At 43.5% G+C, this 19,319-nt stretch overlaps 1 long non-coding RNA gene across 1 annotated transcript; it reads left to right on the top strand.

Moving 5' to 3' along the window:
- The first annotated feature begins 9,586 nt into the window (after nt 1-9,586).
- LOC129049673 (uncharacterized) lies at nt 9,587-15,960 on the top strand. The gene is made up of 3 exons (XR_008512922.2): nt 9,587-9,994; nt 10,460-10,553; nt 15,109-15,960. It is a non-coding gene; the product is annotated as an uncharacterized LOC129049673 (long non-coding RNA).
- The last annotated feature ends 3,359 nt before the right edge of the window (nt 15,961-19,319 follow it).

Here is a 19,319-nt window from a genome sequence, read left to right on the forward strand (position 1 = left end):
GAATTATAGAATAGCAAACTTTAGAGAACTGATAAATCTCTAGCAAGACCAATCACGTAAAAAGAGAGAGAGAGAGAAAAACAAAACTACTGGTAACAAGAATGAAAAATGGGATATCACAGATCTTACAGACATTTACAGAATAATAAGGCAATAATATTCAGACAACTTTATGCCAATATAGTTGACAATTTAGATTAAATGTGCAAATAACAAAAAATGTAAAATTTCAAAAACTGTAACAAAGAGAAATGGAAAATCTGAATGGTCCTATATCTATCAAAGAAATTAAATTTGTATCATAGACTTAAGGAAGAAATATTACCATCCTAACACAAACTCTTTAAGAAAATAAAAGAGGGCCAGGCACGGTGGCTCACACCTGTAATCCCAGCACTTTGGGAGGCTGAGGCAGGCGTACAACATAAGGTCAAGAGTTCAAGGCCAACATGGGAAACCCCGTCTCTACAAAAAATACAAAAAAATTAGCTGGGCCGAGACAGCACCACTGCACTCCAGCCTGGGTGACAGGGTGAGACTCCATCTCAAAAAAAAAAAAAAAAAAAAAGAGGAGGGAACAATTACCAATTACCAAATTGTTCTTTCATCTTTGATGTCAGCATTATCTTGATACCGAAACCAGATAAAAACATTACAGGAAAAGAAAATTATAGACCACCGTGTTGCCACTCATGAACATCGTGGCAAAAATCCTTACTAAATATTGGCAAATTGAACCAAACAATATACAAAATGAGTAAATCTTGATGCTAATATTTTTAATAAAGTAAGTCTCAGGAGTTGTTGGATCAATAGAAATAGAAATATATCAATAGAAATAATATAATATTATATATTATTTAATATATAGAAATAGAAATATTTTAATATATTAAAATATATTAAATAAATATATTAATCAATATATTAAATTATATATTAATATATTACATTTAACATATTAAAATAGTCTATATTTTAAAATATAATCGACAAATGACTATTGTCTGTAAACAAGAAAAATTGGGAAGTTTTACCTAAATCATCTCAGTAAAGTGAAACTCAAGTCTGAAATGCAAGGCTTTTGAAATCCTACTCCTGCATCTTCAGGAAAACTCTGTGAGCCTGTGCCCTGGCTCTCACATCTTGGAATTGAGAGATGGGAAGCAACTTCATAGATGATATACAGAATGTGCTTTGTCATTTTTGGAAACAAAGACGGGTGATAGCCATTGATGGGCCTGAGTGAAAATAGGAAGTACTCTTCATATTCCTCCCAGAGCTCAACATTTCTCACACTAGCTCACTCAAAACAATACTTTAAAAATATGGTGAGTCTTGTTTAAATTAAAAAAATAATAAATTTAGAATTGAGATTCTTTGGGAAGCTGTTTTCCCACTATCTGGCCAGCCTGCCACTTTTTATAGTTGCCACGGGACTGTTTTTGTGGATCTCTGTACACAACAAAACACAGCTGGTGATTGCAACACCTCCACCTCCTCCCTTAGAAATGGAAGCATGACTGGCTTAGTCTTTACATTCGTATCCATAATAACGGAACAGAGAAGCATTCTTACATTGGGTTTCTTCTTTCTCCGTCTTCTTCTTTTCTTTCCAATTTTTCCATAATTTGCATCGCTAAATTTCTGAGTCCCTCTTGTTACTAAAAGGGCTATTTTTAATGGTATTCCTCCCCTTGCTGCTATTAATCTGCAAGCAAATCTATCAGAAATAAGGTAAGAGTGGTTTTACCATTCTCCCTATTAATCAGTGCCCAATGCCTTTCCATAATGAACCAAGGATGTGTGACTCAGAGTCTAACAGCATTTATTGAGCACCTATCTCTGCAGCAATGTCTTAGGTAGTCCCAGATGGTGGGGGCGTACTGAAGAAGCATCAGATGTGGTACCTGATTCAAGGAGTTTGGGGAGATAAAACACACAATTGAGGTAAAAGTAATGAAGTTCCAGATGAGGCAGGTATTGATTCTGGGTGCAGTATGAATTCGCTGAATGAAGAGATGCACGTGGGCCCATGGCATTAAACCAGGTGTGGGTACTATGCTAATTCTCTTTGCAGATCTTCAACTGCAAGCACGTTCTTGATGGAGAGCCCAAGCAGCTGGGCTCTGAAATCCAGAGCAGTGTTTGTTCCAAGGCTAAAGCTGCCCTGTGGCTGCTCTGAGCCAGTGACTGAGCGAACACTGTCTAGGACATTTCCACTCGAACTCCCTTCCCTGTCTCCTTCACTCAGGGTCAGACTTGCAGATGCTCCCAGCCTTCTCTGGCTCCATCCTCATTTCGTGTCACAGACATTTTCCCTACTAAAATCCTGGCCTGTGTAATCCCATCTTGGTGTCTGCTTCTTGGAAGACCCGGATGAACAAACAAAGCTTTAGGTAATGAGCCAGACTTAGACCTCACCTGGACAGATGGGCAGGGAGAGGTTCCAGGGCAGGACAGGTGGGAGAACTGAACCAAATCATAGAGGTGGGCTATGGCCATGTGTCTATGACAGACAGAGAGGAGCCATGTTGGAGGCTCAGAGGGTACCCATCAGGAGCTTTGGGAAATGAGCACGTGGACCAGACCATGGGGTAGGGGGTTCATGGTCTGGTGTCAAGATTGGACCGTATGACACTTGGAGTTCTTGGAGAAGAAAATCATTGTACTGAAGTAGCACGTTTGGAAGGATAGCTGGAAAGCAGTAGACAGTATGGATTACAGTAGAGTGCCATGGGAATCAGAGTCATCAGCTAGAAGGCTGATTTCATGATCTGCGCCTGAAGGCACAAAAGGCTTAGGCAAGGTTGGTGCGGTGAAGAGAAAGGAGAGAGATTTTAGAGGTGGAACCAACAGGACTTGGGGCCTGAGTGGGATGAGGGATGAAGGATCCTAGGTTTAAGGTGAAGAGAAGACATGAATTCAGAATTGGATTCCCAGGGTTCTAGCCTGAAGGAATGGAGGACTCATAGCTCTGCTGACCAAGATTAGAAAATGGGTATGGAAGAGGAAACTACTTCTATGGGGGAAAGAGAATGAAGAGTTCTGTTGTGCATATGTACTGCTTGACGGAACAGCAATATGTATAAGCAGAAATGTCTGGTAGATGTTGGGAAATTCAGAGTGCTTGCTAGACTGCAAATATACTTTTGGGAATCACCAGAATTAAGATGAAACTGTAAGGATGGCACAGATGGAAAAGGGTAGCAGTTCCAGAAACAAAATAGAAAGATTTGGGGAAAAAGATGAAGCCACCTCCCTTTTGGTAACAACCGCTTGGAAGCCTTCCCTGTCCTTGTCTCCCCATGCTTGCCTGCTGTCAGGCTGCAGAATGCAGGTGACCTGGGCAGAGAGAACGATACCTCCCTCAGATCCGTGGCCACAGTCACATTTGCCACTTACGTGGCCAAGTCACAGGGAGGGACGCTGACCTCCCTGTTATTCATGTTCCTCTGCCTCAGGTTGAGCCATCACTCACTGAGCCTCTTTACATACATGAGATTCTCTTCCTGTCTGGTCTCTTGGACAGTCATGGAACCCTCAGAGTCTGCACTGCTCCTTTCTAGAAAACTAACCCTCACCATCTGCTCCTACAGCAACCTCTATCCCTTCTCTCATTGTCAAGTCCTAGCCTTGCCTATGTCCTTGTTTTCTGCCAGTCACAGCCAGGTGTTTATACTCTGTTCCCCTCTGATGCCCTATGAAATATTTATTACCAGCTGTTAATACTCATAGAAGGATCTGGTTTGGCGAAGACCATGATTGGGAAAATGCAGGTATTGCAAGAGGCGTTTGCGTGACCCAGTAAGTGGGGTGATGCCTTCTCAGTCACTCTTCAACCCAGAGTTCATGTGGCATGCAAAGCTATGTGGCTTCCTAAAGGACCTCATCCTTTTTCCAGCAACCCTGATGTATACTGTATCTCCCAGGCAAATACAATGTGCTTCTGCTTACCACACACAGCACCATCAAGACGATGGTTCACATTAAATGGGTCATTCTATCAGATAAAACTTAAATCACTTGAATATTTTGGGAAATCGTTAAGAAATTTATTTAACATGTTTTCATTCAGAGCACAATGTTAGGAGCTATGGGATGATATAAACCTTTACAGGGTTTAGTTTAGGACATGCAGGATACAGACATACATATACACACTTGGACTATATGATAATATGCTTTCAATCAGAGCAGTTCTTTCTTCTCCCTATAATTACAACACTGTCAAAAAGATTCTCCCTTGTATTCATTTTCCTGGGGAGAAAAAAAGTTCAATGTCCCTAGTGACAAATCCAGCCAACTGATGTTGAGTGTGTGCTCACAGGAGCTAGTTTTCTCCATACTTACTTAGCTTTTCTGGGAGGTATTTTGATTTCTTTATACCACCCCCAACATCTGACCCTTTCAGTATTCCTTGGGATCAGGGACAAGCCTGTGGCATTTGGATCAGTGCAGTCTGTTTGCACGGCTGCTGGCAGTCAGGTCATGCATCAGCTGTGGCAACCACTGAGGGGCTAGGCTGGGACCTCCTAGGGTCACTGGAGGAGCAGCCTTCACCTTTGTTTGAGGAGAACTTCAGAGAGACACATGGGTTAAGAGGGAAACAAGGACATGGGTTGGAGTTTCTGGAGTCCTTTTCCTTGCTCTTTTACAAACACATAGATAAATTCCTAAGTCAGCTCAGTAAACCTTGAGGTACAGTAGACCCCACCATTCAAACTAGTGAATGGATTGCCTCAACCCCCAAGAACACCGTCATCTACAGGGAAGAGGAAGCAGGGAGAGAAGCTGAGCTGCTGTGAGCCCATGCACTCTAATCCAGAGGAAAGGGCTGACCCAACTCCAAGCCCTCAGCTGGGAGCCTACTGATTTAGAGTTATATGTAAAAGTAAGATGATGAATTTAAATGAGCTATTGTATCTATAGAGTCCAATGGAGAGACTGTCAGAAGCTGAGGGTGTGTTGGTAGAATTTGACAAGCGAACTGAAAAGAAGTGGTAAAATCAGCAGACTGACCGCCTCTAATTCTGGGGTGTGAGTGAAGAGGTAGATGGCCTAGCCTGCCAGGGAGATCCCCGAGGGCCTCATGCCTGCAGTGCAGCCCAGGAATTGGGATCCATAATGGTGGCCCTGTGCCATCAGAGGTGGGATCATGTCTGGAGTTATCTGTTTGAAAGACACAATTCATATATGTTGGAAATATTTTTAACAACATGAACCTAATTATTTTCATTATACTTAGAGATAAACATGAATTCTCTTGAAAATGTGCTCAGGTAAAACAGCTCATTCTTTAGTGAGGCCAGCTGTATGGACAGGGCCCCATCACGAAGGCCATCGTACGCCGTGGTGAGGAGGTTATGTTATCTTGTTAGCCAGGAGGAGTTGTTGAAGAATTTTGAGCTTGGGAAATGAGGCGACCAGATCTTTTTTTGCGGGGGTGGTGGGTGGTGGGGTGGTAGTGCAGGGGGAGTTTTTCAGAGAAAGGAAGAAGATAGTGAGGTCTAGAGCCCTGGAGGCCAACAAGGAGGTTTCGTAATATTCCAGGAGAGAGGGTGAGCTCTTGAGCTAAGGTAGTGGAGCAGGAATGTGGAGGAGGACGTAGATTTATTTGGGTGTTGTTGAAACAGAACCTGATGACCAATTAGACGTGAGATAACAGAAGTATGATTCAGGCTGTCTTGGGCAACTGAGGAAATAGTAGTGAGATCTAACATAGAGATGAAGATGGAGAGGCTGGGCCATGGTGGCTCATGCCTGTAATTCCAGCACTTGGGAAGCCGAGGAGGGTGGATCACTTGAGGTCAGGAGTTTGAGACTAGCCTGGCCAAAATGATGAGACCCCATCTCTACTAAAAAAAAAAAAAAAAAACAGGACACTGGGCAAAGGGAGATGATGAATTTGGTCCTGGGGTACTGAGTCGGGTGAACCTGTGAAACATCTGGTTGGGATATAAGTGTAGGCTGGATCTAGAACACTGAAATCCCCCCAAGAAGAAATCGTATTACTATTACATATAATGTAATAGTATACATATACATATAATGTAATAGGTTTGAAAGGTAGTAGTTTATGGCTGGTTGATAATTTCATGTGCATGGACAAGAAGTTCCAGGAGAGCTAATACAGAACTGAAAAAGGAGGATGAACAAATTTGTCAGAGGCCTAGGAAAATATTTAATAACTCAGGTCCTTGGATTAGAAATGTAAGTAAAATTCCCTCTAGATCCAAGGTCCCTGGAACCAATGAATTATCTCCCCCTCACCCTTGCAAATGGTTATCTCAATTTTAATGGTTAACTGTCTTTCCCTATGCCTTTTAATGTTTGAAGTTATACTAAATGCTTTTTGTAAGTAAGTGAGGTATAAATTTTGAATTATAAGTAAAAATGTCAGTTTCTTGACTCTGGTAGTTTCTAGGGCTTTGTTTCTAAGTTTTATGACTAGAAGTGGCTTATGCTGATTTCCTGTTATAATGATTTTTTATTTGTAAAAGTTTTAATACCCTCCATTTAGCTTATGCCTTAAAAGGTTATCAAACATGATTTTTCTAAGAAGGAGATACAAGCAACACTATGTAATAAATATCTTGTTTTTCCAGTTCCTTTCATATTTCCATTCTGGGGTTTTCAAAACTAACAAAATTCAGCAAAACTTCTTTATATGTATTTTTAATCCTAGTGTGATTATCACATTCATGATGCCTGTTGACCAACAAAAATACTTTCCCACTGTATTTGCATTACTTTAGGGTGCCCTCCCCTCCCCTCCCCTCCCCTTCTCTTCCCTTTCTTGACAGAGTCTTGCTCTGTCACCTGGGCTGGAGTACAGTAGTGTGACCTCAGCTAACTGCAACCTCCGCCTCCTGGTTTCAAGTGATTCTCATGCCTCAGCCTCCCAAGTAGCTGGGATTACAGGTGTGCGCAACCACACCCAGCTAATTTTTGTATTTTTAGTAGAGACAGGGTTTTGCCATGTTGTCCAGGCTGGTCTCAAACTCCTGACCTCAAGTGATCCACCCACCTCAGCCTCCCAAAGTGCTGGGATTACAGGCGCAAGCCACCATGCTGGGGCTTTCACTTTTCTTTCTATGTAGTTTTAGATACAGCTGATGGCCATTCTGTTGGTCTGAAGTCTCATCATTGTATGTAATAGTAATACGATTTCTTCTAGGGAGGAATTCAATGTTCTAGATCTACAATGAAATTGGTCTTGATAATTACCCACTGAATTATTAAAGGTGTAAAACCCCCACACAGCTAAGGATGATGTGCTGGTCTGATGCAGAATCCAGTCCTGTGGCAGATGCTCCAGTAATGTGAAGTTCCCAGGTCTTGAATTCCCTGTGATGGTTAACATTGAGTATTGTACCTGGTTGTTCACTTTGGAAGGAGAAATGGCCAGATGTGTAATTATATACCATTTCCTGGGCCGTGGCCAATGGATGGTCAAGGACTTGGAAGGAACATGATTGGAAAATTGGTGACAAGAAAGTCTGGGGAAGAGGTACATGGATAGACTTCTCTGAGTGGGCAAAAAATTTGAAGATATATGTGTCCCCTGTGAATGTTCACCAAATGGTGACCTCAGTAGAGGAGGATTTTAACAACCAGTTAGGCAGAATGACCCATTCTGTGGATACCAGTGAGCCTCTCCCCAGCTACTTATGTTATCACCCAAAGGGCTTACAAACAAAGTGGCCGTGGTGGTAGGGATGGAGCTTAGGCATGGGCTCAGAAACATGGATTTCCACTCACCAAGACTGACCTGGCTACAGACACCACTGAGTGCCCCATCTGCCAGCAGCAGAGACTAATATTGAGTTGCATTCCCTGGGGTGATCAACCAGCTACCTGGGGGCAGGTTGATCATATTGGACCCCTTCCATCACGGAAGGGACACTCTTTTGTTCTTACTGGAATAAACACTTATTCTGGGTATGGATTTGTCTTCTCTGCATGCAATGCTGCTACCAGAACTACCATCCATGGACTTGCGGAATGAATGCCTTACTCGCCCACCGTCATACTACTCCACACAGCATTCTGACTGAGGAACTCACTTCACAGCAAATGAAGTACAGCAATGGGCCCCTGCTCATGAAATTCACTGGTCTTACCATGTTCCCCACCATCCTAAAGCAATTGGCCTGAGACAACAGTGGGATGACCTTTTGAAGACTCGGTTACAGCACCAGCTAGGTGGCAACACCTCGCACAGCTAGGGCAAGGTTCCCCAGAAGGCTGCATGTGCCTCGAGTCAGTGTCCTGTATATGGTGCAGTGTCTCCTGGCATGGACAGGTCCAGAAATCAAGGGGTGGAAATGGGAAATAGACCAATCACTATTACCTTTGGAAGCCTATTAGCAAAAAATGTGCCTTCTGTTTCTACAACCTTCTGGTCTGAATGACTCAAACCATTCAGGAATGACAATTTAGGTCACCCTTCCAGGTCAAAAACTACGCCCAGCTGAAGAGCTTGCTGAGGGAAATGGTAATAGAGAATGGGCAGTGGAAGAAAGCAGCTATAAATAGTAGTGACACTATGGGACCAGTACAGAAACAAGGACTGTCACTGTTGTGAGTATTTCCTCCCTATTTTGTTATGAATATGCTTGTCTATACATATTAAGCAAATTATTTGTTTTTGTCCCTCTCTTATCACCTTAACCCATAACATAATATTGTTAATAGTGTTGATTTTATACTATAGTATTGAAGTATTAACTTTTCATCATAGTGTTTAAGTTATGGGCTATCAAGGAGAAGAGTAAACATCCCCAAGGTCCTTGCATCCTCTTCTGGGAAAGAGTTGGTGTATTTTTGGGTGTATGCAGGATAGCTCTATCATGTGAGGCTGAAGCATGACCTTGTTATTGTCTTTATTCGGAGGTTAAGCAAGGTTTAAGGAGATGAGCTGGATGCCAAGTTGACAAGGGGTGGGCTTGTGAGGGTTAATTTTAGGTGTCTACTTGTTGGGCCACCATGCCAAGATATTTGGTCAGACATTCTTCTGGATGTTTCTGTGAGGGTGTTTTTGGATGAGATTAACATTTAAATTGGTAGACTTTCAGTGAAGCAGATTTCCATGATTTGAGTAGGTCTCAGCAAGAGAGAATTCTGCAGCAGTCTGTCTTTAAACTTAAACTGCAACACCAGCTCCTCACTGGGTCTCCAGCCTGCTGACCTACTGTGAAGACTTTGGACTCCCCGGCCTCCATAATAATCATGTGGACCAATTCCTAAAAAATCAGTCTCCTTCTGATTCTGTCCCTCTATTGATTCTGTTTCTCTGGAGAATGCTGATTAACACATTTCCCTAAACTCTCTCCTAGAGAATATCACCTTATTTCATTTACGTTATTCTTATTCAGTCCTACATCCCCAAATGCTTCAGAAGCACCCTGATTTTTGTTTGTTTGTTTGTTTGTTTTTGAGATGGAGTCTCGCTCTGTCACCCAGGCTGGAGTGGAGTGGCGCGATCTCAGCTCACTGCAAGCTCCGCCTCCCGGGTTCACGCCATTCTCCTGCCTCAGCCTCCTGAGTAGCTGGGACTACAGGTGCCCACCACCATGCCTGGCTAATTTTTTTGTATTTTTAGTAGAGATGGGGTTTCACTGTGTTAGCCAGGATGGTCTCGATCTCCTGATCTCGTGATCTGCCCGCCTCCGCCTCCCAAAGTGCTGGGATTACAGGCGTGAGCCACCGCGCCCAGCCCAGAAGCACCCTGATTTTTAGTGTACATAATTATGAGGAATTAGCTTAGTTCCATAAAATTTAAACAAGATTAGAATGATTAGGTGATTAAAACCTCAGAGCAAATGCTGTCTGCACTCAGTTTGAAGACAAGCATGTCTCTGAGACCGAGAACAATCCAGTTGTAATCCCTGGGCACAATTCACAGAAGACAGTAATTGCATCAGTGCATCATGCTCATCATCCACCCCAAGGGAAGCCTCAGCATCACAGAATCCAAAGGAACCCAAAGGTAAGAAAAGAATGAAAAGCCGAAGTGACTGCGCCTCTCACAGCAAACAAGAACACCACATTCTGCAGCTGTATTAATTGTGGATACCATTTGTGTACATGCTTCCTGTAATCCCAAATAGCAGGTGCCAACCTGTTTTCTTGGGTTGGAAATATTAGCCCCTGAAGCCAGTTGTGTGTGGTCGTGGTTATGAGTGTGATTTCTGCAGTTGGATGCACCACATCCATATTCAGTGCTGCAGGGATCACCATCTACGCATGGAAGAGACTGGGTACCTGGTGGCACTTGGATAATAAGCACACATGCTATAGAGACAGCAGCAAGTGCATTTCAAAGCACTTTTGTATCTATTATTTAAAAAGTGGTGGACTTGTTGCATATATGCTGAGGAATGTTTACATGTACATTTCGAACCCAGTTTTCTACTTGTGCAGTCTTAATTTCCTACTTAATTTCTCTTTACAGATAAGAAGCTCTGGAGACATGGCCTTTCCGGCTAAAGACAGGGAGCCCAGACACTGCCCACGGCTTCCTCCACACTCATGCTGCTTTCCCTTAGGTAAGACAAACCTCACCAAAGCTGAGACTGGCTAAAGAAACGGGGAAGCCTAATGCGTGTAAACATTCCCTTAACTGGAAGCATTAGGCACCAAAATTCTTCCTAAAAAATATGTAAGCCCCAAGAATGAAAGGGCCATGGTTAGCACAAACCGCACCTCCTGAGCCCAGCAAAACCCAACAGGCACAGCGCAGCGCAGCCTGGGTGGTCTCTCAGATGAGTCCCGGCCTCGCTCTTGCCCTGTCTGTCACTTCATCTCTGCCAAGTCTGAAAATCCTGGGCTCCAGGGACTGTGGGAACTTCACTAGACATGTGTGAACAACTCTACATTCTGATCCGTAGCATCTCCCTAATGATGCACATCTAGGAAGGAGAGGGAGGGAGAGGGAGCATGCGCATTCCTTGGAGCAACGAGGGCAGCCTAGTGATTTGCAAACTCTTTGCGGCCTCCTGGTGGGCTTCAAAATCAATTTTGTGAGTCCCAACCGGAATTTTCTACATAATTAGAATAAAACAGAGTTAAGATATGCGTGCATGGTATGTTGCAAGATACTGTTTTGTAAACATTGTTTCAGATATTTGTGAGTGCACATGTGTGCGTGCAGTAATGGGTCACAAAAAATATTTACTCTGGGTCATGTTTTAAGAGTGCTAGAAGGCAACACTAACATAGGATGGTTGGAAGATGGTCAGGCTCAGAACATCAGATTTTGCCTCCTTCCAGGATACCACTTTTATCAAGTCACACATTCCTTCCCGCTCTGCTTTTGTGTTTCTCAATCGCTATCCAAATTTGCACAGAAGTCAGGAATCACGTGGGTAAAGATTTAAGCTGTACTTCTGTGTTAATTAAGCACGTTGAAGAAGAGGTGTTCTAGGGGAATGTGGAGAAGGTGGGTAGCGAGGGCTCCAGGGGCTCAGAAGGTGGCCTCGAGGGGCTCTCATCTGCCATCCTTGTGAGGGAGAAAGTCCTAGTTGTAACGTTGCCAGAGCAAGGGGTCCCAATCCAGACCTCCAAAGAGGGTGCTTGGATCTCTCATGGGGAGGAATTCAAGGTGAGTTGCAAAGTGCCGTGAGAAGAGACAGTTTTTTGGAAGTTATGCAGATACAGAGTAGGGCGTCCTCGGAAAGCAAGAGGAGGAACCACCTCATCTTTAAGTTTTTTCTTACATAGGAGTCTTGTCTACGTAAAGACAGAGCCAAGCTGTGTCTTTATGTGGGTGGGCTGACAGCATGACAAAATTTATTACTCTGTTGATTTAAAGAAAACTATACTCAATATTTTAATGTGTAAGTACATCAAGTCATAATTATAATTATCTTGAAAGCATATATTGTAATGGGTATTGGGGCCTCTGCACTTTTCGTTGTCATAGGATTATATCCTTGCAGGTATCTTTAGGCTGTTTCCTCAACTGTAAATATCTTAAGACTGTGGGTCGTGACCCGCAAGGAATGGAGTTGGTTTTTAAAATGGTGTCACCCTGGCTCTTCTATGCTCCTGTTTCCCTAACAGTAATAGCCGCCAATCTCTCCCATGTTCTCCTCTGCCCTCAACTTAAGAATGAAGTCAATTTTTATTTCAGCCAAAATAGGAGGATTCTATTCTGTCTGTTGAGGTCTGCTGTGGTCTAATGATGTTAATAACCAGTGGCTGGGCATGATTACATGAGGATTCCAAATCCTGTTTCATGTTTCCCTCTGGGCCCACTGGCTATATGACCCCTTAAATGTTTACCATGATTGCAGGAGGCCCTGGCTAACGTGGGGTCGTTAGTGTCAGAACTGAATTAAATAGTAGGACATGCAGGAGGTGACTGCAGAGAATTGGAGCATTGCTTGGAGTGAAAACCAAGCCCACATATTTGGTGTCAAAAGTGTTACATGAGTGGAAAAACAGGTTCTCTTTAATAGAATATTATTCAGCCATAATAAGGAATGAGGTTCAGACCTATACTACAACACATATGAATCTCCAAAATATTGTGTTTCGTGAAATAATATAGACACAAAGGACAAATACTGTATAATTGCACTTATATGAGGTGCCTGGAATAGGCAACTCCATAGAGACAGGCAGTAGAATCATGGTTGCCAGGGGCTGGGGGGAAGGAGAATGGAGAGTTAGTGCTTAATGGGTACAGAGTTTCTGTCTAGGGGTGATGAAAACAGTTTGGAAATAGTGGTGATGATTGTACTATATTGTGAATGTATGTAATGCCACTCACCGAACACGCTAAAGTGTTTGAGATAGCAAATTTCTATTATACATATTTTACCATAGTTTTTAAAAGTTAATAGGATAATATTCTCTGAACCACTATACATTTTAGATTGGTGCACTGTGTGCATGTGCATTATATCTCAATGAAGTTGTTAAAAACAAGATTTAAAAGCAGAGATTGGGTAAAGTAAAGGTTTGCTCTGTGCTGAGCTGTGTGGCATGTAGACCTGTTTTCCCAGGAGGGAGCACTCCTGGGGTTTTGGTCACAGCTGCACATCAGCCCCCTATGCAGAGCGGGCATGGTGTGTGATCTGGAGATTAGCTGTTTCTAGTGCAGTATTTACATTTAAAGACATTGCTGAGTTAGGCAGAATTTTCTATATCCATTTGTATTTTGCTTGGCATTCACTTTCTTACAAAAATGGACAATCAAGACAAAGAAAACAAAAGGTCCAATTACTACTCTTCATTTCACCCCAAAGCAAAACAATATTAGTTTTCAATTTTTTTTCCCATAGAAAGCAATAGCAGTCCCATACTACCTCCTCTTCCATGAAAGTAGAGCTTGAGATGCCCCAAGGAAAAACCATTCTTTCCAAAGATGAAAGACTTTGTGCCTGTCAGGTGAAGAGATGGAATAAATGCCACTCCTAGTGGGTGAGGGACTTGTGCAGCCCCTGGTCCCCAGTTATCTGTTTATCAGAATGTGGTTTGCATACCACCTGCAGTGGAATTCCTTGGGTTGCTTGTAATTCTGGGGGAGATGTCTGGAGTCTGCATTTTTAGCCAGTACTCCTATGACTTAGGCACAGTGGAGAACCACTGGTGCCATTCCTTTCTTCCTTTCTTCCTTTCTTCCTTTCTTCCTTCCTCCCTTCCTTCCTTCCTCCCTTCCTTCCTTCCTTCTTTCCTTCCTTCCTTCCTTCTTTCCTTCCTCCCTCTCTCCCTCCTTCCCTCCCTCTTTCTTTCTCTCTTTCTCTCTTTGTTTCTTCGGAGTCTCACTCTGTCACCCAGGCTGGATTGCAATGGTGTGATCTTGGCTCACTGCAACCTCTGTCTTCCGGGTTCAAGCGATTGTCCTGCCTCAGCCTGCTCAGTAGCTGGTATTACAGGTGTGCACCACCACACCCAGCTAATTTTTTTGGATTTTAGTAGAGGGGTTTCACCACGTTGAGCAGGCTGATCTTGAACTCCTGGCCTCAAATGATCCACCTGCCTCAGCCTCCCAAAGTACTGGGATTACAGGTGTGAGCCACTGCGCCCTGCTGCAATACTTTTGCCTTCCATATACATGGAGGGGTTGCAGGCTTGACTCTAAAATTATTGACTTTATGGAGGGCCATCTCAAGTCTGGACCGTAAGTGATAGGGGAGGGGGCAAACCTAAATGGGATCCCAATGACTTGATGAAAGACTGGAAGATGAGACACTTTCAGGTGTGCATAATGGAAGCCTTATGTAGGACTAGGACTAAGCCTCTCAATTATAATAAGTTGTCCATGATTGACCAGGGATTTGATGAAAATCCCACTGCCTTCCTAGAAAGGTTAAGAGAGGCCTTGGTAAAGCACACCTCTCTACCTCCTGATTCAGTCAAGGGACAGCTAATCTTAAAGGATGAATTTGGCTGGGCATGGTGGCTCATGCCTATAATCCCAGCACTTTGGGAGGCTGAGATGAGAGGATCACCTGAGGTCAAGAGATTGAGACCAGCCTTGTCAACGTGATGAAACCCTGTCTCTACTAAAAATACAAAAAAAAAATTAGCTGGGTGTGGTGGCAGGCGCCTGTAATCTCAGCTACTCAGGAGGTGGAGGCAGGAGAATTGTTTGAACCCGGGAGGCAGAGGTTTGCAGGGAACCAAGATCACACCATTGCACTCCAACCTGGGTGACAAGCAAAACTCCGTCTCAAAAAAATAAAAGGGATAAATTTATTACTCAAGCTGCCCCAGATATCAGGAGGAAGTTGCAGAAATGGGCCCTGGGTCCAGAAAGTACATTAGAGGACCTCCTGAAAATGGCCACCTTGGTCTTTTATGATTGAGACAGGGAGGCCTGGGAAAGAGAGAGGAGATACAGGTATTCCAGGGTGCATCTGTTAACTTCTAAAGATATGGCAAGAACAGTTCTCTCTCTTCTAAAGTTTATCTGCGCCCATACAAGGTTTAATTTCTTTCACCAGGGTGAAACAGCTTGGGGTACAATGTTGTTGTTAGTATATTTCACTTATCTCTGTAATCTTTGGCACTAAATTCTTTCCTTGTATAATGCACATGTTTAACTTATGCATACTCAACCTTATAAAACTTGTTTTTTTCTCTCATGCCTAGAAGCCATCAAACTCCAAATGGTCAGGCAACTGGAGCCTCAGATGATAGCTCCCCTTTGCTAGGAACCCTTAAATAGACCTCTGGGAGGACTCTGACTGCCATTTTCTCCAAAACAGCACACCTTGTCAGCAGGAAGCAGCAAGACTGGTCATCAACCATATTCTAATGGCAGTATTCCTATGATTTAGCCAGTGGGTCGTGACTGGCAAGGAATGTGCCTTGTTAGTTTCAAGGTGGAGTTGATTTTTAAAATGATGTCACCCTGGCTCTTCTATGCTCCTGTTCCCCTAACAGTAATAGCCCAGCCATTCTCTGCCATGCTTTCCTCTGCCCCCAGCTTCAGAATGAAGTCAATTTTTATTTCTTCAATGTACCTCTTCAGAGGGGAAATTACACAGGAGGAGGGCAGGGAAGTGCTGGGTAGAGAAAGGTGGATCCCCGGCTAGAGTTGCACCTCCATGGACCGAGGTGAGGAAAGGCACTTCTGGCTTCACACCCAAATGTTGCCTTTTCGAAGACCAACCTGGCCCACCATGCCCCCATTCTGGGCCTATAAAAACCCACCACCCTAGCAGGCAGACACACAGGCGGCCAGACGTCAAGAACAGCACATCAGCGGATGAAGATACAAAAGGGTGAACGACAAGAAGGCATCACAAGAGAACGTCAAGGGAGCACGCCAATGGAAGAACCTGCTGGCAGGCTATCCACTGGCGGGATGAGGAGGAGTTTGACTGGGGCAGTCAGAGAAGAGCCCGGCCGCGTAGTGGCCCAACTCCAGGGGAAAACCATCTCTCTTTTGGCTCCCCCGCCCGGCAGAGAGCTACTTCTGCTCAATAAAACTTGGCTTTCATTCACCAAGCCCAGGTGTGATCCGATTCTTCCAGTACACCAAGGCAAGAATCCCTCTGTCCTTGTGACAAGGTAGAGGGTCTAACTGAGCTGGTTAATACTAGCCGCCTATAGACAGCAAACTAAGAAAGCACCCTGTAACACAGGCCCACTGGGGCTTCAGGAGCTGTAAACATTCACCCCTAGACACTGCCGTGGGGTCGGAGCCCCCCAGCCTGCCTATCTCTGTGCTCCCCTAGAAGTTTGAGCAGTGAGGCACTGAGGAAGCAAGCCATACCCCCATCCACGCCATACAAAGGGGATGAGGGAAACTTTCCTGTTTCATAAGTAGCAATCTCTGTGGTAACAGCCCCTGCGGTGATGCCATCTCTCTCGGTTCTGCCCTCCGTATGCTCAGAGGCCCTGGTTGCTGATTGCATTTCATCGGAACACCTTGTCGGGGGCTGAAGCCCACTGTGCCCAGGTCTTCCTAGGCTGGGCCAGGCTGTGTTTTGACCTGACCTTGCCCCACAAACCTCTCCAGCCTCAGCATAGACCCTCCGCTGCTCCTGCCCAGGCCTCACCTATTCCCAGGAAGGCTGCCTGGAGCATGTTGTTTCCAAACATTGACCTGAGGTTGAGCAGGAGTTAAAACCAAACTCCTACACCCCTGTGAATGCCCAGCCCTGGGACACTCACATTATTTAAGCAGCATTGCTGAGGATTTGGTTCAGCTCAGTACTCCCGGGGTGGGTCCTCAAAACACCAGACCGGGGTTGGACACAGCACAGCCCGGCTGAGCACTGCCCTGTGGGTCAAGGTCCACTCTGACACTTTCTAGCTGCTGGTGGCTGTGTTTTGTTCCTCCCACCCCTGGACCTGAGCTGTCTATTTAGGGGGGAATATGTCCTTGTGCACGTCATCCCTTTCCCAGGCCCTGTTGTACGACCTTCCTGAAATGGTACTTAATCATTTTTTACAAGGAGGGTATATTCCTAATGTGTGCTGAAAGAGCCACTTTGCTAGAAATCAGAAATCAGAGCTGCCAGAAGTTGTTAGGTGTGGCTACTATTTGGTATGAAGCCCCCCGCTCCCTGCTTAACCATAATTCCATTTTAACAGAAATGTCTGATTTAAAGAACAGGAGTGTCAGAAACAGAAACTTGAAGTGGGCCTGAATCCCAGCCCTTGCAACTTTCCATAAACCTCTTCAGATCTTCTCTGGGTGCTCTGTCCCCCAACAGAAGTTACTCTGCAATGTTAATTTATAGATCATCTAGCTGCCTCCTGACTCTTGGCAATTTCATTTTGATGAATGTCATTTAAAAACTCCTGTATTCAACAAACGGGTGATGCTCTCCCATACCAGGTACCTAGCTATGTACTCAGTTTTCCATGACCAACAATACACACCTGCCCCCTGCCCTTGAGAAACCATATCATCCACATGCAGTAGGTCCAAAGGCTCATGGCAGGTACTAACAGAGTCCTCAGGTGGGGAGGAGCATGCAAAATGCCTTGAAATAACTGCTGGAGAGAGTGATATCTAGGTTGTCATCTGAAGGCTGGTTCAGATTTTAATTACAAAATGACCTTTGACCTGACCCATTCCCCCAAACAGGAGTTTACTGAGCTCAACGTTCTTCATCTATCTGCATTTCCCTCTGAGACATGAGGCTTTTTTAATAGTTCACTAAATGAGAAAGCCAATAGAAGGAACTCAAATTGGCTTACTCAGATTGGTTAATGAAAAATATTTGATTGTCCATCAACAGAATATACATACTTCTTAGCACTGCATAGCATTATTATAAAATTGACCACATAATTGGAAGTAAAAGACTCCTCAGCAAATGCAAAAACAAACAAACAAACAAAAAAACGGAAATTATAACAAACGGTCTCTCAGACCACAGTGCAATCAAATTAGAACTCAAGATTAAGAAACTCACTCAAAACCACAAAACTACATGGAAACTAAACAACCTGCTCCTGAACGACTACTGGGTAAATAATGAAATTAAGGCAGAAATAAATAAGTTCTTTGAAATCAGTGAGAACAAAGACACAGTGTACCAGAATTTCTGGGACACAGCTAAAGCAGTGTTTAGAGGGAGATTTATAGCACTAAATGCCCACATCAGAAAGTGAGAAAGATCTAAAATTGACACCCTAACATCACAATTAAAAGAACTAGAGAAGCAAGAGCAAACAAATTCAAAAGCTAGCAGAAGGCAAGAAATAACTAAGATCAGAGCAGAACTGAAGGAGATAGAGACACAAAAAACCCTTAAAAAAAGCAATGAATCCAGGAGCTGGTGTTTTGAAAAGACTGACAAACTAGATAGACCGCTAGTCAGGCTAATAAAGAAGAAAAGAGAGAAGAATCAAATAGACACAATAAAAAATGATAAAGGGGATGTCACCACTGATCCCACAGAAATACAAACTACCATCAGAAAATACTATAAACACCTCTATGCAAATAAACCAAAAAATCTAGATGAAATGGATAAATTCCTGGACACATACACCCTCCCAAGACTAAACCAGGAAGAAGTCGAATCCCTGAATAGACCAATAACAAGTTCTGAAATTGAGGCAGTAATTAATAGCCTACCAACCAAAAAAAAGTCCAGGACCAGATGGATTCACAGCCAAATTCTACCAGAGGTACAAAGAGGAGCTGGTACAATTCCTTGGGAAACTATTCCAAACAATAGAATAAGAGGGACTCCTCCCTAACTCATTTTATGAGGACAGCATCATCCTGATACCAAAACCTGGCAGAGACACACAAAGAAAGGAAATTTCAGGCCACTATCCCTGATGAACATCGATGTGAAAATTCTCAATAAAATACTGGCAAACCGAATCCAGCAGCACACCAAAACGCTTATCCAGCACGATCAAGTCGGCTTCATCCCTGGGATGCAAGGCTAGTTCAACATATGCAAATCATTAAATGTAATCCATCACATAAACAGAACCAATGACAAAAACCACATGATTATCTCAATAGATGCAGAAAAGGCCTTCGATAAAATTCAACACCCTTCATGCTAAAAACACTCAATAAACCAGAGCTATTTATGACAAACCTATAGCCAATATTATACTGAATGGGCAAAAGCTGGAAGCATTCCCTTTGAAAACCAGCACAAGACAAGGATGCCCTCTCTCACCACTCCTATTCAACATAGTATTAGAAGTTCTGACCAGGGCAATCAGGCAAGAGAAAGAAATAAAGGGTATTCAAATAGGAAGAGAGGAAGTCAAATTGTCTCTGTTTGCAGATGATGTGATTGTATATTTAGAAAACCCCATCGTCTCAGCCAAAAAACTCCTTAAACTGATAAGCAACTTCAGCAAAGTCTCGG

This window comes from Pongo abelii, chromosome 14 (assembly GCF_028885655.2).
Source record: "Pongo abelii isolate AG06213 chromosome 14, NHGRI_mPonAbe1-v2.0_pri, whole genome shotgun sequence".
In the NCBI taxonomy this organism is placed as follows: Eukaryota; Metazoa; Chordata; class Mammalia; order Primates; family Hominidae; genus Pongo; species Pongo abelii.